At 51.2% G+C, this 25,878-nt stretch overlaps 1 non-coding gene across 1 annotated transcript; it reads right to left on the reverse strand.

The window, feature by feature from the left end:
* Nucleotides 1-23,360: 23,360 nt before the first annotated feature.
* LOC115831632 lies at nt 23,361-23,494 on the reverse strand. Its single transcript, XR_004027156.1, has one exon. It is a non-coding gene; the product is annotated as a small nucleolar RNA SNORA51 (small nucleolar RNA).
* Between the last annotated feature and the right edge of the window lie 2,384 nt (nt 23,495-25,878).

The raw sequence follows: 25,878 nt of genomic DNA on the forward strand, positions 1-25,878 counted from the left end.
CTGGGTTTAGAGGCTGGAAAGTTCCCGCAGAGCCGTCAGTGCCAGCCCTGCGCCATGGAGGACCATGTCCTGCAGCCAGTGGGCCCCAAGTGATCCGATCATGCTCCCTGCCAGGAAGGAGGTTTCTTGCACCCCAATAGGTACACAGTGTTCGTTTACAGATCACACACAAGTGTGCAAATTATGAAACATTCCACAACTAAAATTTCACAAAGGTGAGGTCGTTGTTCTCAGGGACTGGCTGTTCACAGGTTCACTATGCCAAGCTGTGAAGGCACACACTCCCCGTGCATCTGGAAGTCCAGGTGAGGTGGGAGAGAGTCCCAGGGTAACCTGCCTTCGTCTTCCCACAAATCGGAGTCCAGCACTTGCAGCAGAGCTGGCATGAGGCTGTAATGACCCTGATGTCAAAGGTCTGATGTCAAAGGTCCTTTTTAGGCCAGGTGCAGTGGCTCACACCTGTAATCTCAGTACTTTGGGAGGCCGAAGCAGGAGGATTGCTTGAGCTCAGGAGTTCAAGACCAGCCTGGGCAACATGGCAAAACCCCCTCTCCACCAAAAATGTAAAAAACTAGCAGGGCACGGTGGTGCAGACCTGTGGTCCCAGATACTAGGGAGGCTGAGGTGGGAGGATCGCTTGGGCCCGGGAAGTGGAGGTTGCAGTGAGTCACGATCACACCACTGCACTACAGCCCAGATGACAGTGAGACCCTATCTCAAAAAAAAAAAAAAAAAAAAGGTCCTTTTCAGTGGTTCAGGGGACATTGTCAAACGGGCCAGAGCTGTGTTGGGCTGATGGGCTCCGGGAAGGCAGCTCCCCACAACACACACAGACACATGCACACACACGACACATGCACACACACGCACACACGTGTTAGCACACATGCACACGCAGACACATGCACACACGCGTGAGCACACACGTGCACACACGCCCACACACATATACACATGTACACACATGCACATACACGCACATGCACACCCAGACCCACGCATGCATGCACACATGCAAACACACATGCAAACACACACACAAACACACATATGCACACATGCACACACAGACACACTCACACACGTACACACATGCACACACACGCACATGCACACAGATACCCACACACATGCACACACTCAAACACACACACGCACCTCTTCCCACAGTTGTGCGCTCAGGCAGGGGAGGGGCTCGCCGGGCCTTGCTTTTCTCTTTTTCCTTCAGACTCTGGGCGATTCCTATTTTCCAAAAGGCCTAGTGGCACCCCCATCCCTTTATCACTCCTGCGCTTGCGGTTGGTTAAAAAAAAGTTCCCAACTTCCTTTTACTCTTTCCAGCTGATTTAACTTTCCATGCTCAAGGCCAAATGACACACAAGCCCTCCCTTTTGAGTCACCAGTGACAAGTGTCCCGTGGCTTGGTGCATGGTGTTGGCTCTCTTTGCAGAGGTGGGACCTGAGGGAGGCTCTGGGAGGGAGAAGGTGGGCCGCGTGGAGGGGACCCCGGGTCTGCTTCTGGAACAAGGAGGGCTCCCCTGCCTGCCCTACCCTCCACATGCTGAACGGTGGTGGTCCCTCCTGCCCCCGCTGCAGCTCCCACAGAGCTCGTCTCCCCACCCTATCCCTGCCTGGTCAGAAAAACTCTATTCATCCTACAGGGTTCTGCATGATTGCTCCCAGAAGCCCACTAGGATCTCCCGGGTAAGTGGATGCCTGTTCCTCCCTGTTACGGGTGGAATTGTGCCCCCGTCTTGAAGTCCCCAGTACCTCAAAATGTGACTATACTTGGAGATAGAAGCTTTTAAAAGGTCATGGAAGTAAAATGAAGTCATTTGGATGGGCCCCAGTCCAACGGGACTCGTGTCCTTTAAGAAGAGATTAGGGCACAGACACACACAGCAGGAAGACCACGTGAGGACACAGCCACAATACAGCCACCTCCTAGCCAAAGAGCGGCCTCAGAATACACCAGCCCTGCCGACACCTCGATCCTGGACTTTCAGCCTCCACGACTATGAGAAGGTAAACGTCGGTGGTTTCAGTCACCAGTCTGTGGGACTTTGTTACGCACCCAAGTGGACTGAGACTCTCTCCTGCGCTCCTGTGCCTCCGGGCCTCCTCCAGCCCCCTGAGCACCAGGCCGAAAGGTTCTTTCCCTTGTCTCCCTCCCTCCACAGGGACTGGCCTGGAGAAGAATTCGTCTGAACGCCTTTGGTGCCTGGCTCTGCAGGTGTTCAGGAAACACTTGCTGAAGTGAATTAAATTCTTTTTTTTTTTTGAGATGGAATCTCACTCTGTCGCCCAGGCTGGAGTGCAGTGGCACGATCTCGGCTTACTGCAACCTCCACCTCCTCCCGGGTTCAGGCGATTCTTCTGCCTCAGCCTCCTGAGTAGCTGGGACTACAGGCACATGCCACCATGCCTGGCTGATTTTTGTGGTTTTAGTACAGACGGGTTTTCACCATGTTGGGCAGGCTGGTCTGGAACTCCTGACCTCAGGTGATCCACCCACCTTGGCCTCCCAAAGTGCTGGGATTATAGGCATGAGCCACCACACCAGGAGTGAATTAAATTCTTCTTGGCCTAAACGCACGTACTTTATACAGCTCTGAGGCTCACAGAAGAAATACACAGTTGGTGTGTGTGCAGTGACTCTGGGGTCACCAAAGGGTACATCAGGCCTCATCGGATCTAGCCAGCGACCCGCAGCCCCCGACAAGCCCTCTCGGCTGCAGCCTTCTCCCCATGTGCCCACGTACTTGGGCTGCTATGGCTGCCTGGATCTGTTCGCTTGTCAGTGAAGTTTCCCCAATCTGTTTATATTAGTTATGCTTATCATAATGGCATTGTGTAATTGAGTATACATAAAATGATAAAATATGAATATGAAAGTGATTTCTATGCACACTCATTAAATGCCTTGAAAACATTCATTAAAAGTGAATTGCTTTACAAAATTGCTGTTGAGTTAAGCTTGGCGTGACAGCCAGTCTCCAAGATGGCCCATGCTTCTCATCTCTTGGAGTTCACACCGTGTGTGGCTCTCTCCCACGTCGAATCAAGACCAACTGGGAGACATAGAACACCATGGGAGTGACACTCTGTGTGCTCCAAGGCTGGGTCACAGAAGGCGTTGCAGCCTTTGCTTGGTTCTCTGGGGTCTCTGGCTCTGGAGGAAGCTGTCACACCATGAAGATGGCTCTTTGGAGGGGCCACATGGAGAGGAGCTGAACCCTCCCACCTGCAGCTAGCACCAGCCTCGGGAATGAGCGGCACATTAAGTTAAGAAGCAGAGGCTCCGAGTCAGGGGTCCCCTGGGCACCACCATCCCCTGGTACTAGAACCACGTGGCCCAGGCCCAGGCCCAGGGAAGGCGTTGCACAGACATCCAGATTCGACGGATGAAAGTACTTTTGTATGTTTTAGGTTAAAAATAAAAATATAAGGATATATGTGAATATTAAAAAAAAAAATTTAGGCTGGGGCGGTGCCTCACGCCTGTAATCCCAGCACTTTGGGAGGCCAAGGTGGGCGGATAATGAGATCACGAGATCGAGACCATCCTGGCTAATACAGTGAAACCCTGTCTCTACTAACAATACAAAAAAATTAGCTGGGTGTGGTGGCGGGTGCCTGTAGTCCCAGCTACTCGGGAAGCTGAGACAGAAGAATGGTGTGAATCCGGGAGGCGGAGCTTGCAGTGAGCCGAGCCGAGATCATGCCACTGCACTTCAGCCTGGGAGACAGCGAGACTCCGTCTCGAAAAAAAAAAAATTTCTCATTGTAACCAAATTTTTGCTAAACAAAACCAATGTTAGTCCTAAAAGTTTGGGAAGAACATTTCTGAGGGTTTCTCTGAATACCTGTGGACGTCCCTTCATGCAGTGACCTGAAAGTTGTGTGTCAATCAAAGTTTCAGACATTCGAATGACACTTTAAATGTCCAATTAATTAGGCAGCTTTGCACAGAAGGGGCCCATGATGAACCCTTTTGTTACCAGAAAGGGGTCCAGATCCAGACCCCAATAGAGGGTTCTAGATCCAGACCCCAATAGAGGGTTCTAGATCCAGACCCCAATAGAGGGTTCTTGGATCTCTCAAAAGACAGCATAAAGTGAAAGCAAATTTATTAAGAGACCAAAGGAATACCAGAATGTCTATTCCATAGGCAGAGCGGCCCCGAGGGGTCCACTTTTATGGTCATTTCCTGATTATATGCTAACCAAGGGGTGGATTATTCACGAATGTTCCAAGAAAGGGATAGGCAATTCCCAGAACTGAGGGTTCCTCCTCGCTTTAAACCACATAGGGTAACTTCCTGACGTTGCCATGGCATTTGTAAACTGTCATGGTGCTGATGGGAGTGTCTCTTAGCATGCTAATTCATTATCATTATTGTATAACGAGCAGTGAGGACCACGACCAGAGGTCACTTTCCTCGCCATCTTGGTTTTGGTGGGTTTTGGCCGGCTTCTTTACCATGTGCTATTTTATCAGCAAGGTCTTTATGATCTGTATCTTGTGCCGACTTCCTATCTCATCCTGTGAATAAGAATGCTTGACCTCCACCGGGCATGATGCCTGTAATCCCAGCACTTTGGGAGGCCGAGGCGGGCGGATCATGAGGTCAAGAGATCGAGACCATCCTGGCCAACACGGTGAAACCCTGTTTCACTAAAAATACAAAAATTAGCTGGGTGTGGTGGTGCTTGCCTGTAGTCCCAGCTACTCGGGAGCCTGAGGCAGGAGAATTGCTTTAACCGGGAGGTGGAGGTTGCAGTGAGCCGAGATCACGCCACTGCACTCTAGCCTGGCAACAGAGCGAGACCTCCGTCTCAAAAGAAATAAAAATAAATAAATAAATAAAAAAGAATGCCTGACCTCCTGACCTCCTTGGAATGCAGCCCACTGGCAGCAGGTCTCAGCCTTATTTCACCCAGCCCCTATTCAATATGGAGTCACTCTGGTTTGAATGCTTCTGACACTTTGACCTCTTCTAGCTTCAGGTCCCAAAGTGGCCTAATGTACCCTTGGTAGCCTGGATCAGAAGTAAGTGCTCCCTGCCAAGAAGTGCCCTGCTGCTGCCCCCACCACCTTTGGCTGAGTGTCTGTTTGAAACGAACTGCATGCTTCTTCCTTTCTGTTTTCATGAACTGAAGAGGGCTGGCCCGGCAGCTCCGCAGCCCCAACCTGGCAGGCAGGTGATGGTCTTAGCATCACAGCCCCAGGCTCTGTCTCGGCTTTTCTTCTTCCCTCCTGTCCACCCCAGTAGCTCTTCTCCTTCCACAGCTCCCTCACCTCCCCATGGCTGCCACCCTTTCACCCCTCGCCCAGACCTCTTTCCTGCATCCTGTCACCTGAGGGATGAACTCTTCTTACGTCCCTGACCCTCGCTGCTCCAGTGCCCTCTGCCAAGACTGGTGCTGCCCTCCACCTACCCCTGGGCCAGGCCTGGGTTTGCCTTCTCTCTGCCTGCCCCTGCTTTCTTCCCTTCCAAACAGGGACAGAGTCGCTCAGACCCCTGCCACCCTGTGCCTCCCCTTCTGCTTTCATGCCTGGCCCCAAGACCTCCTGTCAGGACAGAGGGGCTTTCAGGCATTCAGCAAGCACTTAACACCTGCTGTGTGCAGGGCACTGTCCCTACTCAGGAAGCTCACACCAGCCGAGGAGGCGGCGGGTGGTCAGGTCAGCTCACACCTGGTCAGTTGACCACAATCCCAGGGGTGCTGTTGGCGCCTAGGAGTGAGTCTCGGGCCACCTGCCTGACGGAGGGTTGTTAAAGTCGGGTCCTGAGAAGGGGCTGAAGCTGGGCAGGAGGAGAGTGGGGCCAGAGCATTTCGGGCAGAGCAGGTGGTGGGGGCCCTGCAGGACTGGAGGGGCGACGTGGGCCCTGCTTTCTCAGAGAGTGGTGGGAGGGGATGAGGCAGGGAGCAGGGATGAGGCAGGGAGCAGGGATGAGGCAGGGCATTCCATTCCTTAGAGCCCTGGAGGGCTTTGGGGGCTTGGAGCAGGGAAGTGCTGGGATCCACTCGTGATCTAAGGGCTGATTTTGACACACAGGGGACCCAGAGAGAAGCTCTCACGCAGGCCGAGGGAGGGCCGCTGCAGTGGCTGTGGAGGCGCAGATGAGGAGAGGATGTTCCTTCGAGGGACGGTTAGGAGGCTGGGCCGTGGGGACTTGGTGGTGGACCAGATGGAGGAGGGAGGAGAGGAGGGCCACAGGTGGTTCCAGCTGCAGGCTCAAGGCCTCAGGGGGCCAGTGACGCCGGTTCCCAAGACAGGCAATGCCAGGAGCAATGGGCCTGGGAAGGAAGAGAATTGATGAATTTGGGACACGTTCAGCCTGGGACACCTGAGGACAAGTAGGTGGAGATGCTGTGCTGGGAGGCAGAAGCGGGGTTCAGGCAGAGGCAGAGGGAGGAGGTGGCCCACCTGCTGGAGGTCACTGAAGTGAGCCATGGCCAGCGGATGGCACCTGGCAGACCTGCGTAGGAAGGAATGCTCCCCTGCTGAACCCTAATCTCTGGAGCGAGGGAGGAACTTCGTCCTGTGGCAGGCCTGCCTGGCAGTGTTGCTGCATTCCGGGCAGCGGCAGTATCGGGCAAGGGTATGGGGTGGAAAGAGCGGACTCTGGTCTCAGCCCTGAGGAGCTCTGCATCCGAGGAACAGGTGGAGGGGAAGCTGGCAAAGGGGGCCGAGCAAGAAACCCTGAGACATGGGGAGGACAAGGCTCTGTCCAGTACCGCAGAAGCCACATGGGGAGAGCTTCAGGCCAGGGCAAGTGGCCGAGTCAGAGGAGGGCGGAGGAGTGCCCGCTGGACCGGGTCGGAGGAGGGGGAGGAGTGCCCGCTGGACGGGGTCGGAGGAGGGAGGAGGAGTGCCCGCTGGACCGGGGTCGGAGGAGGGGGAGGATGCCCGCTGGACCGGGGTCGGAGGAGGGGGAGGAGTGCCCGCTGGACCGGGGTCGGAGGAGGGAGGAGGAGTGCCCGCTGGACCGGGGTCAGAGGAGGGAGGAGGAGTGCCCGCTGGACCGGGGTCGGAGGAGGGCGGAGGAGTGCCCGCTGGACCGGGGTCGGAGGAGGGCGGAGGAGTGCCCGCTGGACCGGGGTCGGAGGAGGGAGGAGGAGTGCCCGCTGGACCGGGGTCAGAGGAGGGAGGAGGAGTGCCCGCTGGACCGGGGTCGGAGGAGGGCGGAGGAATGCCCGCTGGACCGGTGTCGGAGGAGGGCGGAGGAGTGCCCGCTGGACTGGGGTCAGAGGAGGGAGGAGGAGTGCCCGCTGGACCGGTGTCGGAGGAGGGAGGAGGAGTGCCCGCTGGACTCAGGGACACGGGGCCATCGGAGGCTTTGGGGGAAGCAACACTGATCATATGATGGAGGCCATGCCAGAGTGTACCAGGAGCAAACAAACCCTGAGGCTTTTCCCATGACAAACTGTCCTAAAAAGGAAAGCATAGGCCCATCGATGAAAAGGAGCGTGGAATCCTGGGAAGAGCTGACTGTTCTGTGTTTTCAGATGTGGGTGGTGGAGCACGTGGTCGGTTATGATTGGGGTTGGCTGTGACGCTATTCCGTTAGGAGAGAAGTTGAGAGGCCAGCAGTTTGCGGTGGGAATGGCAGCACCTCTGTCATCAGACACCCACGCTGCCTCTTCCTTCCTGCTCACTGTCCTGGCCACTTCCGCCTGTGTCTCACTGGCCAGATCGCAGGCACACGGCCCCATCCCGCTGCCTGGGCTTCTGTGGCCAAAGAGGAAGAGGAGAAGGGAATTGCTGGGCAACTGGCAGCCTCTCTGCTTAAATATTAATGAGAAATGCCAAAGTCACAGAGAAAGGAAGATGGTTTTTGGTTTCAGGTTCCTGAGAAGGCAGGGGTAGGGGGAGAGGCAGCTGTCCAAAGCCCAGGCGAGGAGACCAGGCTTTGGGAGAAGGACAGAAACGGCTTCCATGGCTTCTCTCCTGCAGGAGGGATGAGGGAGGAGGGGTTTGAGTCTGTAGATGTGGCCACAGGAGGTCAAAGGCTTTCTGTCTGATGGCTTCTACATCATGAAGACAGGCGGGAGCTCTACCAAGAGTGTGAAGTGGGCAGAACAGGTCAGAGAATTTCATAGAGTGGAGAAGATACAAAGCCCTCCTTAAACAAGATGGGGAATCACATGGAGAAGGATGTGGGGTTGCAGGGTAGTTCAAGATAGAACTCAAGAGCGTGGTTGACCATGTAGATGTGGGCTTCCAGCAGGCTGGGAAGCTGGGGAGTGGACTCCCAGTAAGGCCAATGAACAGCCTCGTAGGAGCCACTGGGCGGGCAGCTTGGAAGAGGGGGGCAGCTGAGGAGGCGGATGACTGGAATTCAGATTTGGGAGGTGGTGCATTCCGAGGTCATGTCCAGGCTGTCCCTGACTGTGAGTGGAGCTGATGGCTGGGATGGAGGGAGACGATGTGGTGGAGAAGAGGAGGTGGAAGACCCAAGAAGCCAGGGCACCAAATGGGTCATCCACATGGCACCTGAGTTGTTCAGGATGGGGGCAGGACTTGGGCATGAGCAAGACATAAAACAACGTCCTCGCAGCTCTGCCCGGCTCAGGGCTGTGAAGAGGCTGCCATGGGAAAGCAGTTGTGAGTTGGGTGTGTGACTCCCAAGCCCTGTATGGGACCCCAGGTGGTCTCCTGCGCCCATCCCTCCCCTCACTGGCCCAGCCTACCCAGGACTTCCACGGGCATCTGCTTCCCCCAGCTCAGAACCTCTGGCTCCACCCTTTGTAAGATAAACTCCCAAACCCTAGCCTGGTATTTGAGGACGCCTTTACCTGCAGCGTGCAGTGGCTCAGAGCAAAGACCCTTGATTCAGACTCCCTGGGTTCTATTCTTGTGCCTGCCACTTAATATATGTGGGGCCTTGGCCAAGTTAACAAACCTCTTTGTGCCTAAGTTTCCCTCTATAAGACGGCGATGGTAAAGGACGTCTCTCTAGGGATTAAATGAGGTAACTACATAAAGTACGTACAGGTGTTAGCTGCTATTTTAACTCCTCCTGGCCTCTTCGCACACGGGGCAGGCTACTGACCTCTTGGACCCCTCGGAAGCCTCGCATATTCCTGACTCCTGCCCGGAAAGCACTGCACGCCTTCCTCTCCTTTCTCTCTCGGTACGGAGCACCACACCTCGGTAAGCTCTGCTACACTAGCCCAGTGATGACTGGCCTGCCCTTCCCACCCCCACAGCTGGGCCCTAATTCAGGACAGCCCTGCCTCCTACCTGAACTCATACAAGACTGGCCTCGCTCATCTGTGCTCTCCCGCACTTGTTCTGATTCAGCTCATGCCCCATAAAGAACAGCGGTGGCCTCTAGGCCACCAGGGGTTCCCCACCTCATTCAGAAAGGTATGGCTCTTTCTTTCTTTTTTATTTTTTCTTTTCTTTTCTTTTTTAAATTTTGAGATTGGCCGGGTGCAATGGCTCATGCCTGTAATCCCAGCACTTTGGAAGTCTGAGGCGGGTGGATCACCTGAGGTCAGGAGTTCGAGACCAGCCTGGCCAACATGGTGAAACCCCCGTCTCTACTAAATTAGCCCCGTCTACAAAAATTAGCCAGGCCTGGTGGCAGGTGCCTGTAATCCCAGCTACTTGGGAGGCTGAGGCAGGAGAATCACTTGAACCCAGGAGGCAGAGGTTGCAGCGAGCTGAGATCACACCATTGCACTCCAGCCTGGATGACAGAGTAGTACTTTGTCTCAAAAAAAAAAAAAATTTGAGATGAAGTCTCACTCTGTTGCCCAGGCTGGACTGCAGTGGCATGATCTCAGCTCACTGCAGCCTCTGCCTCCTGGGTTCAAGGATTCTCCTGCCTCAGCCTCCTGAGTAGCTGGGACTACAGGCTTGCGCTACCAAGCCCAGCTAATTTTTTTTTTTTTGTATTTTTAGTGGAATAGAAGTTTCACTATGTTTGCCAGGCTGGTCTCGAACTCCTGACCTCAACTGATCTGCCTGCCTTGGCCTCCCAAAGTGCTGGGATTACAGGCATGAGCCACCACACCCAGTCCTTCCTTCCTTTCTTTCTTTCTTTCTTTCTTTCTTCTTTCTTTCTTTCTTTCTTTCTTTCTTTCTTTCTTTCTTTCTTTCTAGAAAGAGCTGGGACTACAGATGCACACCACTCACCTGGCTAATGTTTTTAAAAAATATTTTTGTGGAGACAGGATCTTGCTCTATTGCCCAGGCTGGGCAAATACTCCTGGGTTCAAGCGATCCTCTTATGTTGGTCTCCCAAAGTGCTGGGATTACAGGTGTGAGCCACTACAGCTGGCCCAGAGTGTTGTTTTTTTGTTTTGTTTTGTTTTGCAGTGGCGTGATCTCAGCTCACTGCAACCTCCACCTCCCGGTTTCAAGTGATTCTCCTGCCTCAGCCTCCCAAGTAGCTGGGATTACAGGCACGCACCACCACGCCTGGCTAATTTTTTGTAGTTTTAGTAGAGACAGGGTTTCGCCATGTTGGCCAGGCTGGTCCTGAACTCCTGACCTCATGTGATCCACCCACCTTGGCCTCCCAAAGTGCTGGGATTACAGGTGTGAGCCACCATGCCTGGCCAGCTGTGTCTGTTTCTTGATGATACTCTAACACCCCTGATGACTGTTCAATACCCTCAACGACTGTCCAAGATGCACCATGACTGTCCAACACTCTCGATGATAGTCCAGTACTTTCCATAACTTTCCACACCCTCCATGACTGTCCAGTACTCTTCATGACTGTCCAGTACTCTCAATGATTGTCCAATACATTTGATGACTTTCTAATGCTCTCCATGACAGTCCAAAACCCTCCATGACTGTCCAATACATTCCAAAATTGCCCAGTACCCTCCAGGACTGTCTAACACCCTCAGTGAGTGCCTAACACCCTCGTTGACTGTCCAAATGAGCATCTTTTATGGGGGGAGCTGGTGCTGGCTGAAGAGGGGTGCTCAGTGGGGACACATTTGCGTTTGGAAGGAAGAAATGTGTTTGAAAAATGGAGAAAGGTAGGAGGGGCCTTCCTGGCAGGAAGGAGCACTTGGGCGCTGGCAGGTGCTGGCAGGTAGCAGAGGGAAGTTGGGGAGGGCAGGCACAGCGGCCAGCAACAGGAGGTGAGGCCTGAGACTTTTCCCGCTCCCTGGACTGATTTTCCAGCAGGTGCTTGCCTTGTTCACTGTGGGGTCCTGGTGTACCCTTGATGACTATCCAATACATTCAACGACTGTCCAGTACCCTCAGTGAGCATCCAATACCCTCCATGACTGTCCAATGCACTCAGTGTATGTTCAATACTCTCAATGATGGTACAATGCCCTCGATGAGCATCCAATACCCTCCACGAGTGTCCAGTATCCTCCATGAGCATCCACTACCTCCGTGAGTGTCCAATACCCTCCATGACAAGGGTATTGAATACCCCTGATGAGTGTCCAGTACTCTCAATGACTGTCCAATACCCTCCATAACTGTCCAATGCTCTCCATGACTATCCAATACCCTCCATAACTGTCCAATGCTCTCCATGACTATCCAATACCCTCCATAACTGTCCAATACTCTTCATGACTGTCCAATGCCTTCAATGGACATTCTAGCTCTGCCACACTCTCAAATGCCCTCCTACAGTACCCTTCCATACATCTTTGTTCGTTTCCCCAAACTCCCCCAAAAGAACAAACCAGCATGGTCCTGCTTTGTCCTGCAGACCCCTGGCAAGGTCTGACCCCACTATAGGCCTCCAGGTACCTCCAGCCTGTCCAGTCTCCTGCACGGTAACTCCCACCCACCCACGCTGCCCTGTGCATCTCTGCCTCTGTTGGGCAAGGCCCCTAGAGCCTTGAGCTGACATCTCACCCACGTGGCTCAGCACAGGGCCATCAGTACCTGCCGATAGCCTTCCCTCACCAGGCTGCAAGAACAGAGCCAGTGTGCATGTTAGCTGCAGCCCTGGACTTACTACACAGGTGTGTCCCTGAAGGCCCTCTCTATTAAACCCAACGTCTCCCGGTCCCAATGGTCCCGTTCACCTGCTGCAAAGCGGTGACTGTGAAAGTGTCTTTCCTTGTGTCTTTAGTGCTGGCTCCTCCTCCAGACCCATTCCCAGCCTCTAAGAAGCTCCTCAGCCAGGCATGCTCTTGAGAGCCTGAGGAGAGAAAGGAGGCCATGGCCAAGCCTTTCTACACAGATCCCTCACTGTCACAGAGGGCCAGCCCCTGCCTGTGGCTGCTTTGTCTTGTGGAAGGCAGCTTGGCTGGGAGGTCAAGGCAGGCAGATCACTTGAGGTCAGGAGTTCGAGACCAGCCTGGCCAACATAGTGAAACTTCTATTCCACTAAAAATACAAAAAAAAAAAAAAAATTAGGCGGGCTTGGTAGCGCATGCCTGTAGTCCCAGCTACTCAGGAGGCTGAAGCAGGAGAATCCTTGAACCCAGGAGGCAGAGGTTGCCATTTTTCATGGCTCCCATAGGAAGCCTTTCTCTATGTCTGCAGGAGGGGCCTTGCTCTCGGAGCACTTTGCACCCCTCCTCCATTATAAACCCCTGCGTCTGCAGGGTGACCTCAGGCAAATCACTTACTCCTCTGAATGTGTTTCCAGCTTCACAGGATGAATTTAATGCCATGGGCTTCATTTGCTTGGTGTTCTGGGGAACTCATTCACACCCCTCAACACCGGCATGAATGAAGCAGTTTCAGTGTGGAGGTGCTTTGATCAGGAGGATGGAAGCTTAGGAAGGTTTGTGCAGTTGGGTCGGGACAGTGATGAAGGTGACAGGCAACCTGTTCCCTGCAGATGTCTTGGGGCACATGCTGGCATGTGTTCCGTAGCTTTATTTTCCAAACCCCAAATCAGGACCCCCGGCCTGAGTCTGACCATGGGAGGGGTTTTTATACTTGGAGTTGTCCTGGAGAATCTGGGTCCCAGGCTGCTGGAGTAGGGGGTGTCTGCCAGGTATGCAGGCAGCAGGTGGGCAGGGAGCTCTGACCTCAGGCCCTGCGGAGGCATCCACTGGTGCAGAGCCCCTCAGAGCCACGATGGGGCTCAGCCGGCTGTGTGGGTCCATTAGCACCTACGGGGGAAGAGGCACTCTCCAGGGCTAGAACAGGAAGGGCTGCCTAGGGGGGTGACGGCAGGTGCAACTCTGCAGAGGTATGAGGCAGTGGTGCCTGCAGAAAAGGAACCAGGCATGCAGGGGAGGAGTCGGCTTTGTTGAATTCTGGAATCAGCTTCAGGAGGAATGCTAAGTCCCAAACCTTTCTTCTCAGAGATGAGGAAACCCAGCTTCAGAGAGTTCTGCAGCCTGGCGAAGGCTCTGCAGCTGGCGTACTGGGAGCCCAAGCCCACAGGTCCAGGGATGGCCTCTCAGAAGCACAACCCCAGGCCCCGAGAAGTCACATGATCTGGCTGACAGAAGTGGCAGCCCCTCTGGGCAGGAAGCCCGTCTCCAGTGCTGAGTCACGCTGGCTCTGGCCAGTGGCACGGGGCAGGAGGAAGGTGGCGGCCTGGCTGTGGTGACTGCTAGGACTTCTGCTCCCCAGGCCTTCTAGCCTCCCTGGGTCCACCCAGCTGCATGCAAACCAGCGCACTGCCCTCCGCAGGATGTGGGGTGTCGGGAGCCCACCAGGCTCCAACCCTCCCTGCCTCTCACGCTGCGTGTGCAGGCCGGTGGCCAGCCCCCTCGAGGGCTGTGAGGGAGGAGTGTCCGAACCGGAAGTGCAGGGCTGCAGGCTGTGTGCAGGGAGCTGGTGCTGGCTGAAGAGGGGTACTGGGAGGGGGCACATTTACATTTTGAAGGAAGAAATGTGTTTGAGAAGTGGAGACAGGCAGAAGGGGCCTTCCAGCAGGAGGGAGCACTTGGGCTCTGGCAGGCGGCCTGGCCTGTGGGCAGCAGAGGGAAGCTGAGGAGGGCAGCCCAGGGGCAGCAGCGGGAGGGGAGGCCCGAGGCTTTTCCCACTCCCATGAGGTCAGGAGGCGGAGGTCCTGGAGGCAAACCCTGCAGAGGGGTCCCACTTTCTGCATTCTTCCCCAGCTATAAGGCTCAGGGAGGGCCTCCTTCCAGGGAGCAGCCTTGTTAGGGAGAGGAGAGCCTGGGAGCTGAATAGAAGCAGAGGCAGGGCCCTGGCCTGGGCAGGAAGGGCTGGGCAGCACCAGGCTCCACAGGTGGGGCTGGCCACCATTAGGGTCTCACTGGCCTCTGTCCTTAGTGGGGCAGTCAAGCTCAGGGCCGCTTTTGGGCGGCCCGGCCTCTGTTAGACCGTGCTGAGATAGCAGGGGAGGCAAAGGATGGGCCTTCGTGGGTGGGGACTCCACCAAAGAATCGCAGGGAGGCCATGGTTCTAAACCAGTTACTCCTGACACCTGGGCACACAGCCCTGGCCCCTCTGAGCTGATGCCTCCTCTGGGACCTCATAGAGGGCAACCAGGGCCTCCTGGGATGGTGACAGAAGTGGTAGCAGCCCTGGAACCCAAACCAGCAAGTAGCCCCCCTGCCCCCGATGGGAGCCCTGCAGCCTGCAGCCGCGTGGAGCCAGAGCTGGCCAGGTGCCCGACCGCCTACAAAGCACTCTCAGCTTTGTTTGCTTGCTGGTGCCCTGTCCACCCCCCTGAAGGCAGTGATGGGGACAGCTTCTGCCCATGGTGGCTTCAGGGCAATAGGAAGTGAAGGAGGGGGCGCCGCACTGTGGGTGGCACCAGCGGTGGGCTGGGTGGAGTCAGGAGGTGGATTCTCGGGTTCTCATCCGGAGCTGCCCCTGGCTCACAGCCTGGCCCGGGATCCATCTCGCCTGTACCTGCCATGGATGGGAATTTCAGGCCCCAGTCCCCTGGAGCTTCCTGTGACCCTCTAGGTCGTGGCATCCGAGAGGTTGAGAGTAACAGTCCAAGCTGGGGACTCTGCGGGCAGCCTGTCCGAACTCCACGAAAGTGGGTACAGACGGGACCATTTTCTCCTCATGTGAGTACACCGTGCTGCCCCGATCACCCAGCTCAGCCCCGATGATACACCCAGGCCCTGAAAAGCTTTGCCTTGGAAAGAAAACATAACTTAGTTTACTCCGTTTTACTCTCTAGAAGGGGAGGAGGGCAGGCAGGGACCCTAGATCCTGGGGCTCTGTTCTTTTAATATAGAAGGGAGAAAAAGCTGATAAATTTGGGGGTAGGGCCAGTTCATTGGTTCAGCCAGTATTTCTTGAGCATGCGTTCTGTTGCAGCCTGTCCAGGCTTTGCACAGAGATGAATAACGGACACAAGCCCCTGCCTGCAGGGAGCCCACATTTTGATGAACTCACACTTTTGAAGACAGGCAAATATTCAGCTTATAACAAAAAGGTGGCATTGGACTATTCCACAAGCACTTACAAGTACACAGGGGGCGCAGGAAAGCCTCTGGCAGTGCCAGGATCGGGGGAGGCCAATGAGGCTCTCATCTCGTACACAGAATAGAAAGGGCACCCAAACTCAGTTGTCAAGAGAAACATTATTTTAGTGCAATGTTTTTTAAACTAAAAATTAATATAAAAATTTGTGATGAACAAAACATCAAAATTGTAAATAGAGACAAGATTGATTGTTTTATGACGTGTGTGATTACACAAGGGGAACAGCTTCCAGTCAGCCCCTGGTTCCTGGCCAGGTGGCTGTTGAGTCCCCTGGACAGCTTGATGATGACAGAGGTTGGTGATACCATGTGAACAGATTGGGCATCTCAGGGCTTTCTGTACAGTCGCGGCTTTTGACTGGAGAGCCTCTTTTTCCACTTGATTCAAATGTGGGAAGCATTTTGATAAGTGTCTACAGGGATGGGTATGAGCCTCCTCCAGCCTGAGCTCTGTCTCGTGTGGCCCAGCATGCACTGGCCTTCGGAAGAGCATCTCAGTGCGTTTCCAAGTGGGAGGAGAGTAGAAGACGTAGGAATACCATTCAGTTGACCCGCCAAGTGGACAGAGAAAAATGATAATTTTTTTTTTTTTTTTCAGACAGGGTCTTGCTTTGTTGCCCAGGCTGGAGTGCAGTAGCATAGTCTTGGCTCACTGCAATCTCTGACTCTTTGGCTCAAGGCATACTTCTGCCGCAGCCTCCTGAGTAGCTGGGACCATAGGTGTGTGCCGCCATGTCTGTCTAATTTTTTGTATTTTTGTAGAGATGGGGTTTCACTATGTTACCCAGGCTGGTCTCAAACTGCTGAGCTCAAGTGATCTGCTTGCCTCGGCCTCCCAAAGGTGAGCCACTGCACCTGGCCGGAAAAAAAATTTAACAGTTCTATTGAGATACAATTTAAATACCATACAATTCACCCATATAAAATGCACATTTCAATGGTCTTCCGTAGATTCACAGAGTTGGGCACCCATCGCCACAATAAAATTTAGGATATCTTCATCAACCCCTAAAAGAAGCCACATATATTTAGAGTTACTTTCCATTTCTCTCCAAACCCCACCTGTCCTTCCTCCTCCAGCCCTAGGAATCACAGATCTACTAGGAAAATGAAATAACTTTTGCATTGGAAGTTGGATCTTTGCAGATCCTAGATCTGTCTTGGTAGCGTTGACACAAGTGTGTGCCAACACGATGACCCTGCACCTCACTGGGAAAGTCTTGACACACCCACACGGTCAGTTCTTAGTGCTTCTCCTCACACATGCTCTATTTTATTTCAACTACTTTTTCATGGAAAATTTCTAAGATATGGTGAGAAATGCCCCAACAGTCATTTTCCTCCTATTCCTTAATAATAGGATCCCCAAGTTTTTGGAACTGCAAAGATCCCAGTTAAAGGATTACACATTTTCTGGCCTTCTTAATAGGCTGTGTGATGAAGTTCTGGCTGAAGAGTTGTGAGCAGAAGTGTTGTGTTGCACTTACCATCTCCTTAGAAGGGTGGGGACAGCCCTTTTCCCTTTTCTTCTTCCTTCCACCTGGAATAAGGAGGTAAATGCTAGAGGTTTTGCAGCCATTCTGGGCCATGATGTGACTTTGGGAATAAAGACCATGCAGGGCAGAGAAACAAGAGATAAGAAGACTGGGTCCCTGTCACCTGGAACTGCCATTTTATTCCCAGACTGTCTGCCTCTCAGCTACTTAAAAAAAGAAAATTAATCAACTTTACTGAGTTACAATTCGGAGAAAATAAAATGCACCCATTTTAAGAGTTTAATTCAACGAGTTTTGACAAATGTTGACACCCACACAAATGCCATCTCAGTTAAGATACAGAGCATTCCCATGAATCACAGAAGCTTCCCTGTACCCCTGGCAGTCCATCTTCAGTGCTCCTCCCCCACCACACCTGCGGCAGTAACCACCTATCTGCCTTCTGTCCTATAGATTCATTTGGCCCTGGGCTACTTTTCCAAGAGGAAGAATAAACGTTCATCTCGCTGAAGCCAATATTTTCCAGGCCTCTATTATTTGCAGCTGATTCTAATGCAAAACTGAATATAGATATATTACAGCTTCAAACAGAGGCCCCTAAACACTGTAATATTTTCTTGATAACTCCAGACCATCGTTAGACACCCTGTGCTTTAGATCAGTTTCCTGGGAAACAGATTTGGAGATGAGATTTGCCAGCAGGAGGTTTAATAGAGAGGGCCTTCAGGGACACACCTGTGTAGTAAGCGCAGGGCCACAGGATGGGGCAGCCCCCGCAGAGGGTTCAGAGATGGCCTGGGCAGGGGCCTGAGCCTTGGTGTGCCCACACTGACCAGTCATCAGAAGTGGGCTATCCCTGGGGACACGCTAACCTTAGCCTACGGCAGTGCCCAGGGAGTGATTCAGCCATGAGCCATCAGCAGGCAACACCCGCAACCACTGAGGCAGTGGACGTCTTGGCTCTGATGGGAGTCAGGAGGTACATCTCCATGGCCAGGATACCACATGTGCTGCTGGTTTCCCCCGGGGCTACTTAGATGTGAGGGTGCTTCTCGCATCTGCCCTGCACCCCCCAGCAGCCACTCCACACTCTCCTGCACCCCAGACCCTGGCACTCATGAACCTACCATAGGCTTCCACGCTCTGCCTGTCCATAGCCCCTGCTCTCTGTGTGATTTGTCTGATGGGCATATGCCTGGTGCTCGGTGGGTCCCGAAGCTGTGAGGGCAGCAGAGGCCTGGCCTTGGGGTCAGGGCCAGGAGTGTCAGGAGAGCTCTGTGCCTCCCAAGCCCCTGCTCAGTTTCCTCCGAGTTCTCTGTGTGTTCTTCCTGGATCCCCTCCCGATATCACCACCACGCCTGGGAGGCCGGGGTTTCAGATCCCTTCTCTCTTCTGTCTCCTGAGCCGCCCCTGGTTGGGAATGAGCGTCTCTGGTGGCCGTTTCTGACGTCTTTCTACATACGTGACTTTGGCGATGCGTCCTCCTGGCCTGGTCCTTCTTCATTCTAAGCTTCACAGTGATTTCTCTGACCCTACTCGACAGACCTGACATGTCACATCCTTCTGAGCCACTGGCATTCTTCTGCGCCAGGAACACCCCACTGCCTCCCATTCCCACCTTCATTTCGGCATGCTGCCTGAGGCTTCTCCGGAACTCAGCCCACCAGCTGTCTATCAACCATCCCCTCCGTCCACACCTACAGCTTCCCCTCTACTTGGTTCCAGGACTGTCTTCCCAAAAGCCAATGTTCCTGGAACCTTGACTGTTAGACAGGAGGGACATTACCATAGAGCAGAATCCAGAGTTAACAAGAGATGAAATAAGGGATAAGGAATGCTTTTTAAATGCTACTTTTTAAATGAAAAATATTTTTAAATATACAGGAGTACAGAGAATAATATATCAGACACGTATATATTATTGTTTCCAAAAACACTGTTTTATTATTAAAATGTATTATTGTTTCCAAAAACAGTGTTTTTGGAAACAATGCAATGTCAGGTGCAGGTGAAGCCTCCTTTCTATCACCCCAGTCTCTCTCATCCCCCCTGTCCCAGAAGCAATCACTACCCTGAATCTGCATTCTGTCTGATACTTTTACTACATTGTAATCTATTCAAATATACTCTCTCTCTCTCTCATTCTCTCTCTCTATATATATCCACATATATATTTTATTATTATTATTATTTTTTGAGATGGAGTCTTCCTTGGTCACCCAGGCTGGACTGCAGTGGTGCCATCTTGGCTCACTGCAACCTCCACCTCCGGGTTCCAGTGATTCTCATGCCTCAGCCTCCCAAATAGCTGGAACTACAGGCATCCACTACCATACCTAGCTAATTTTTGTATTTTTAGTAGAGATGGGGTTTCACTACGTTGGCCCGGCTGGTCTTGAACTCTCGACCTCAGGTGATCCACTTGCCTCGGCCTCCCAAAGTGCTGGGATTACAGATGTGAGCCACCGTGCCTGGCCTAAATATACATTATATTATGTTGCATGTTTTAAATGCATGTAAACAGTAACTTACTATAGGTTCTATTCCTTGCTTTTTAAAATTCAACATCACTTTAGAGATCAATCCATATTGATTCACATGTCTAGCTAGTTGGTTTTAACTGCGTTTCAGTAGTCCGTAGTAAGAATATCACATGCTGTATTTACTCATCCCTCTATTGCTGGACATTGGGGCTGCTTTCAGTTCTGTCATACAATGTTGCAATGGCGTCCTTGCACATGGCTTCTGGACTCTGCAGGGAAGTTTCCTGAGGGTAGGTAACTAGAGGGAGCAATTGCTGGGCTTAGGACGCACCTCTTCAACTTTCCTAGATTTTGCCAAATTGCTCTCGAAAGTGCTTGTCCCAATTACACTCCTCCCCATTGTTGGGAACCCACCCCCCCACCTCCTCCTCTATCCCTGGCATGGCTGGGTGGGAAATGCGATCTCACTGTGACTATTTTGCCTTTCCTGGTCCTGGATAAAGTTGAGCATCTTTCTTACACTTATTGGTCATTTGGATTTTTTTCTTCTGTGAAATTTCTCTTTCACTTTATAAAAGGGTTTTGCCCTTCAGGTTTCCTCTAATGTCATGTTCTAGCAGTACTTAAGAAAGTTTAGTACCTGGCTGGGCTAGTGGCTTTAGGAGGCTGAGGCAAGAATATTGCTTGAGGCCAGAAGTTTGAGATCTCCCTGGGCAACATAGTGAGACCCCGTCTCTACTAAAAATTTAAAAGTTAGTCAGTTGTGGTGGCACGCCCCTGTAGTCCCATCTACTCAGAAGCTGAGGTGGGAGGATGGCTTGATCCTGAGCGTTTGAAGTTGCAGCGAGCTATAATGCAGCCGCTGCATTCCAGCTTGGGCAACAGAACCAGACTCTGTCTCAAAAGAAAAAAAAAATGTGGCACACCACAGGCCAGGTAAGGTATGGAGGAAAAAACCCTCCTTAGGCATCTGTAGTCCAGGGGCTGGCTCCCACCTGACATTTATTATCTATATGATTTGAGGTAAATGTCCTCCTCTCTGCTTTTTAAAAAAGCTCATTTATTTTTAAAGTATGCGACTCAAGGTTTTCAGTATATTCACAAAGCTGTGCAACCATCACCACTCTAATTCCAGAAGGAAACCCTGTCCCTACTGGTGGTCACTCTCTTCTACCGTTAGCCTCTGGCGGCCACACATTAATTGTTGGTCTGTATGGATTTGCCTATTCTGGGCATTTCATATACATAAGATCATACAGTATGTGGTCTTTTGTGTCTGGTTTCTTTCAGGGCACATAATGTTTTTGGGGTTCAACATGTTGCAGTATGTAACCGTATTTCTTTTTATGGCAGAATAACGTTCCATGATACAGATACATCACATTTTGTTTATCCATTCTTCAATGATGGGTCTTGGGGTTGTTTCCACTTTGTTGGTATTATGAGTAGTCTTGCTATCAGGATTCACATACAAGTTTTTGTGTGGACATAGCTTTTCAGTTTTCTTGGGTACATACCCAGGCACAGAATTGCAGGGTCATATGGTAGCCTCTATGTTTAACTTTTTAGAGAACTGCCACACTGTTTTTCACAGCCAATACACCATTTTGTATTCCCACCACCAATGTGTGTGGGTTCCAGTTCCCCCACATCCTCACCTCTCCTGTTATTGTCTACCTTTTGAATTCCAGCCACCCTAGCAGTGTGAGGTGGTATCTCACTGAGGTTCTGATTTGCGTTTCCTTGGTGACTAATGATGTTGAACTTATTTTCATGTGCTTATTGGCCAATGTATATCTTCCTTGGAGAAAGGTCTACTTATATCCTTTTTTATTTATTGTTTTATTGTTCACTTGTAAGAGTTCTGTATATATTCTAGATGCAAGTCCCTTGTCAGATATATGACTTGCAAATATTTTCTCCCATTCAGTGGGCTTTCTTTTCACTTTCCCAATGGTGTCCTTCAAAGCAAAAAAATTTTTCATTTTGATAAAGTCCAACTTATCAACATTTTCTTTGGTTGCCTGTGCTTTTTGGTGTCATATCTAAGAAACTACTGCCTAATACAAGGTCACGAAGATTTATGCTTATGTTTTCTTCTAAGAGTTTTATACTTTTAGCCCTTACATTTAGGTCTGATCCATTTTGAGTTAATTTTTGTATATGGTGTGAGGTAGGGATCCAACTTTATTTTTTTGAATTTGGCCATCCCTTGGAGAATCGCTTGAATCCAGGAGGTGGAAGCTGCAGTGAGCCAAGGTTGCAGTATTGCACTCCAGCCTGGGCAACAAGAGCGAAATTCTGTTTCAAAAATAAAATAAAATAAAATAAAATAAAAACAAATGAATTTTGCCATCCTGTTGTCCAGCACCATTTGCTGGAAAGACTACTCTTTTTCCCATTGAATTGTCTTGGCATCTTTGCCAAAAATCAACTGACAATAATTGAGAAAGTTTATCTCTACATTTTCAATTTTATTCCATTCATCAAGATCTCTGTCCTTATGCCAGTACCACACTGTCTTGATTACTGTAGCTTTGTAATAATGATATAGCTTCCCCCGAGGTAAACTAGAAAGCATGTTTCTTGCTTGCCTCAGAGGACTATCTAGGCCAGTAGTTCTCAAAGTGTGGTCCCTGGACCAGCAGCATTACATAGAAACTTGTCAGAAATGCAAATTCCCAGGCAACACTCCAGATTTGCTGAATCTGAAACTCTGGGGGTGGGGCGTAGCAATCAGTATTTTAATAAGCCCCACAGGGGATTCTGATGTACACTAAAGTTTTGCATTCACAGGTTTCTATGTGTGCTGTCCAATGTGATAGCCACTAGCCACATATGACTATCAAGCACTTGAAATTGCAGCTAGTCCAAATTAAGAAATGCTGTAAGTGTAGAACACACACTGAATTTCAAAGACTTAGTGGTATAAAAAAATACAAAATATCTCATTCATAATTTTTAGATTGATTACATGTTGAAGTAATAATATGTATATATACATATATGATTAACATTACATCCATCCCCCATTAGTCATGGAGCTGTATGTTTCAGGGAGAAATTCACCTACTGTTCCTTGCAGGGCATGTCCTCGGCATATGCACCAGGAGCTCTAGCTCCCAGAACAGGAACTATCATCAGGAGCAGAGCTGGAAAGGAAGGCAGCCTTTTCTGGTTCAAACTGGTTTGAAGCAGAGGTCAAAGCTGCTGCTTGTGTTTGGCTTTGGGTTTTGTGTTTTAGCATGAGCGTTCTGCAGACAGCCAGACTCTGGGCTACTCCCCTCTCTCCACTGACATGGAAAAGATGTCTGTGTGTTGCGTGGAGCCCCAGGCTGGGGCTTCTGACTTCCATGTTGGGGCCTGAGCTGCTGCTGATGTGGCGTCCCAATCGGTACTGGACAACCATGTGTCATGGCCTCAGGCTTGCCTCCACCCCGCTGTGTAAACCAGCAAGGGCACAGAAGTCCAGTCCAACTCTGTGGAGCCACTACTGTCACCAGAAAGTGGTCCCAATCCAGACCCTAAGAGCGGGTTCTTGGACCTCGCACAAGAAGGAATTGGGAGCGAGTCCACAGAGTAAAGTGAAAGCAAGTTTATTAGGAAAGTAAATGAATAAAGAATGGCTACTCCATAGACAGAGCAGGGGCACGGGCTGCCCATCTGATTATACTTATAGTCATTTCTTGATTATATGCTAAACAAGGGGTGGATTATTCATGAGCTTCCCAGGAAAGACATGGGCAACTCCCAGAACTCAGAGCTCTTCTCCCTTATAGATCATATAGGGTAACTTCCTGATGTTGCCATGGCATTTGTAAACTGTCATGGCACTAGTGGGAGTGTATTTTAGCAGGCTAACACATTATAATTAGCATATAGTGAGCACTGAGGATGACCAGAGGTCACTCTTGTCGCCATCTTGGTTTTGGTGGGTTTTGGCCAGCTTCTTTACTGCAACCTGTTTTATTTTTTGTTTTTTATTTATTTTTTCTTTTCTATGTCCCCCCATTCACAATACAGACCAGGCACAGGGCCTGGGCTGAGGTGTACATTGGGTAGGTTTACTCTACCCTCCTCTTTCTCTGCAGTCAGTGTAAGAACACAGCCTGTGGGTAAGTACCAGGAGGCCTACCGCAACCTGTTTTATCAGCAAGGTCTTTGTGACCCGTACCTTGTGTTGACCTCCTATCTCATCCTGTGACTTAGAATGCCTAACCACCGGGGAATGCAGTCCAGCAGGTCTCAGCCTTATTTTACCCAGCCCCTACTCAAGATGGAGTCACTCTGGTTCAAATACCTCTGACACTACTTGAAGATGTGTAGTCTGGGAGCACATTTCACATTTTACAAAGCCATTTCCCGTTCCTTGGTGCCTTGGCCTCCCTCCCTTAGGTCATCTGAGAGACAGCCCTCAGGGCAAAGGAACTCAGAGAGGTTGGATGTCTGCTCAGGTGATGCTGATAGCGTAGGTTGAGCTGGGCCAGCACCGGTGGGCTCCGACTGATGGCTGCGATGGCTTTATTTGTGTGGGTGGAGTGGTCAGTCAGTGGGAGGATGATCATGAGGGTGAGGACATGACAATGAAGTAACATGCCCATCACTTCTTGAGGAGCTACCTCGCCAGAGGCCCTTTGCACTCATTGCCTCTTTTAATCCAAGTGAGACATGATTCATATGCACATTTTACAAATTAGAAAATTGGGACCCTGGATTGGGGCCTAATCAGGGTTGCTAAAGAGAATGCTCTAAGTTTGCTAATGAGGAGGAGGGAAGAGCGAGTGGGGGAGGAGGAAAGCAGCTGTTTTTTGGGTTTTTTTGAGACAAGGTCTGGCTCTGTCACCCAGGCTGGAGTGCAGTGGCATGATCTGGACTCACTGCAACCTCCACGTCCCGGGCTCAAGCCATTCTCCCACCCCAGCCTCCCAAGTAGCTGGGACTACAGGCATGCACCACCAGGCTTGGCTTATTTCTGTAATTTTAGTACAGATGGGGTTTCACCATGTTGCCCAGGCTGGTCTCAAACTCCTAGGCTCAAGTGATCCCCCTGCCTCGGCCTCCCAAAATGGTGGGGTTACAGGCGTTGAGTTTTCTTTTTTTTTTTTTTTGAGAGCATCCAATATTAGCTCATTTAAGGCTCTCAACCACCCCAAGAGGTAGGTCGTAGGTCAAGCTGTCTACTTTATAGAAGAGCCTGGGAGTCCAGGGTTATCTGACTTGGAGTCCTGTTCATTTTCCTGGGTACCTCCAAAGGCCGCTTGGTGAGTGGACAGTGCAGTTCCTGAGCCCTCCCCTGGCAAGTCCCGCTCTGGCCCATACCCTGCCCTGTTCCCCAGCAGCCACGGTTGGGCAGAGGGGTCAGGGAAGCAGGGCAAGAGGGTAAGGCACTGCTCAAGAAACAAAACCAGGTCCTTAACGCCCCTAGTCCTGCCGGGCAGTGTCCCAGGACCCCAGCCTTGAGATTAGAGAGGGGCAGAGGGCAGACGGAATGGGAAATAGAAGAAAAAGTACCAGGGCATGCTTCCTGTCTTATGCTTAGACTGCCATGATGAAATACAATACCACAGACTGGGTGGCTTCAACAACAGAAGGTTATTTCTCAGAGTTCCGGAGGCTGGAAGTTCAAGATCAAGGCACTGCTGGCTGATTCCTTTTCTGGTAAGGGCCCACTTTCTGGCTTGTAGACAGTCACCTTTGTGTTGTGTTCTCGCATGGCCTTTCCTTGGTGCATGGAGAGAAAGAAAGATTTATCTCTCTTCCTTTCGAAGACCACCAATCCTATGACTTACAACTCCTTTAACCTTAAGTACTTCCTAAAAGCCCTATCTCCAAATACAATTACATTAGAGGTTAGGGCTTCAACAAAGGATTGGGGTGGTGGTGGTCCACAGCAGGGGATGGGGATATTTTAGTTTATCTTGAGCTTGCAAGGATGAAGGGGAAAGAGCGGGGGTGGGGGGGCATTGGAACCTGCCTCTGAGTCACACTTCCTGGATGAGCCATGGGCCACAGCATCTGTATCAGGAGTGGTTACAAAACAGCGTGCCTCAGGGATAAACAAGCTGACCTAATGATCCAATTTTCCCAGCTCTGGTCCATCTACAGATTTGAGGCAGGATCCAGTGATTCTGCTGGCTGACAGGTCATGGTAAATTTCCAACTCTCCCCTTTCAAGGCACGGCTTTGGTTTCCTGCTGCAGCTGCTGCTGGGGAGTTATCAGGGCATTTCCTCCGCCTGTGAGCTCCTGGGGTCAGGGGAAGGGTGGGTGGCCAGAGATGCCGCCTCTACCCTAAGTCAGCGTCACCCATGCTATTCCCAGCAGTTGCATTTCTCCACTCTGTAATTACAAACGAAACTGGGGAATAGAATCAAAAGAGTACATAGAAACAAGCTAGCCTCCACTTCCTCAAACATTCTGGGGCAGGAGTTTGTGAGCTGGAACAATGTTATTGGCAAGATTCTCGCTGGTAGATATACATTCAAGTATTAAAGTGCTACAAGGAATTAAAACAAAA

Source organism: Nomascus leucogenys, chromosome 19 (assembly GCF_006542625.1).
Source record: "Nomascus leucogenys isolate Asia chromosome 19, Asia_NLE_v1, whole genome shotgun sequence".
In the NCBI taxonomy this organism is placed as follows: domain Eukaryota; kingdom Metazoa; phylum Chordata; class Mammalia; order Primates; family Hylobatidae; genus Nomascus; species Nomascus leucogenys.